The sequence below is a fragment of the Salvia splendens genome, chromosome 2 (assembly GCF_004379255.2).
Source record: "Salvia splendens isolate huo1 chromosome 2, SspV2, whole genome shotgun sequence".
In the NCBI taxonomy this organism is placed as follows: domain Eukaryota; kingdom Viridiplantae; phylum Streptophyta; class Magnoliopsida; order Lamiales; family Lamiaceae; genus Salvia; species Salvia splendens.
The window spans coordinates 5,533,737-5,535,828 of record NC_056033.1 but is presented as its reverse complement, the minus strand read 5'-3'; the positions used below and the strand labels follow the sequence as shown (position 1 = coordinate 5,535,828).

General features: G+C 39.2%; 1 long non-coding RNA gene across 1 annotated transcript; it reads right to left on the bottom strand.

Annotated features, from left to right (window-relative positions):
* Positions 1-682: 682 nt before the first annotated feature.
* On the bottom strand, positions 683-2,092 carry LOC121778688. Its single transcript, XR_006045706.1, has 2 exons — positions 1,944-2,092; positions 683-1,233 (listed from the first exon to the last, which is right to left on the bottom strand). It is a non-coding gene; the product is annotated as an uncharacterized LOC121778688 (long non-coding RNA).

The following is a 2,092-nucleotide window of genomic DNA, read 5'->3' as shown; positions in this document are numbered from 1 at the left end:
TAATCGGGTGGTGTTCGAGAATTCTCGGAATTGCTTGACCCCCTTGTCGCAGCAATCGACCGGCTGTTTTCGACATCGATCCACATTGATCCACAATCCGTGGATTCGTCGGTAGTAGGTCTCGAGATCTAGATTTCCTTGGCGGAGCGCAATAGCTTTGTCCTCCAGATCGTATATGAGATACGAGTCCTTCTTGCCTTCGAACGTCACGGCGAGATTGTCCCATATCGCCTTCGCTGTTTGGTGGTGAGCGAAGTCGGCTATTATGTCGGTTTCGACGTTGTCGATGATCCACGAGAACACGACAAGATCCGTTTCCTCCCACTCGGCATACCCGGGATCCTCCGGTCCTGGGGGCAGATCTCTGATATGAGAATATCCTCCTCGGCTTCCTATCGCGACTTTCATTAGTCGAGCCCACAAAGGATAGTTCTTTCCATTCAATTTGAATGCAACAGTAACATGTTTGCTTGTTTTCATCCGTGACGTCTTGACTTTGGGTTTGTTGTCTCCCTCTGAGTCTGAATCTGACATTTTTGTGTGTAGGGAATTGCTATGGATTGGTATTCCTTTTGGTTGGCTATGGATCGAATTCAGCCTTTCTGGCCGAGATTGGTATGTTTTTGGCTATGATGAAGCTTTTCTGAGCCAGATTTTACTCTGCTCTGATGCCATGAAGAAATAATAGGGAGAAGATTTTTGGTTTATTTACTGAATGATAATTACAACGTTTGATACAATATTTGTAGGCATAGAATATATTCCTATATGGTAATCCTTGATTATAGGGATCCCATCTACCTTAAGTAACAAATTACAATCAAATCATAGCAAATTATTCTCCCAATCTTCTGCCCAAATCTTCGGTATCTTCTAACAATGATTGCTACATAACTTCCTGTACGAACATGACCCCTTGCTGAGACTGTTAAAAAAAAAAGAGTGGTGTGAGGAAGAGAGGTAGTGATGGCTCCCCTCCACTTTCACCACTCCCCAACATTGTATCAGAGTGTGGAAGTGCATCCAACTTTGCGATGCAAAGTGTTTTAGCAGAGCTATGATTTTGTGTTGGTCTAATATTTCCTCATACAAAACCCATCCGCTTTCCAATTTCTCATGTGCCAAAGCTTCTTCGTCCAAATTCTGCTTGAAATCTGTTATTGAAGAATACGAATCCAAAGATTCCTCTCCTCCTCTTATGATTGACAACACACCTTCATGATCCATCACACACTGTATGATTGAGGAAAAGTGTTTTGCTGCAATTAACTTCTAGCCAAGGAAGGTGACTGGGGATTGCTAGTCTTTGCAACATCAATAAATAATGCAGACTATAAAGTGGAGTAATAAAATAACGGTATTGGTTTATTAAGATTCGAGCAATACTCATACATTATTTTCAACTTCGTGTCTCATTTGTATGTCTTATACTATTAAAGCGTCACATGTCAGTATTGACTACACCCCAATACAATTTGAATTTAGTGGAAGTTTTGGAATTTAATACTAAAGTTTCTATTATCAATTCTCCTCATTTATAAACTATTTTGTTTTCCACTATGATTTCGTGTGATAATGAAAGTTACATTTTAGTAATAAATTCTTTTTAATAATATATGTGTGCAAAAGTGAAGTCTACAAAGAATTGTTATTATAAGTAGTAAGTATGGAGTACAATATTTGAATCGTGATGAGCACTGATTATGGTTAAATGTCATACTTCTCTATCTTTAATAGGATGTATAATTATTGTTCACTAGTTACTTTCAGCTTTCACTATAAAGACAAGCAATTTACAACACTGAAAAATAAAATATCCATACTAGCTATGTCAATCCATCATAGATGAGCATAACCATCGATATCACGACACATGGTCGAATCAAACAACCAATTCAACACTACTAAGGGTGGAATTATTTTTCAAAAAGCACAAATCTCACCTGAAGTTCAATGTACCTATCAGTCTCAGCAGCATGTCTCTGCAACTCGCGGTAAAGAGCATCTTCGACCAGCCCCAGCAAAGCTGATTTCTCCTGATGATGTCCATCGGGGATTTCCAACGACAGCAGACTTGAGTGATAGAGATTGA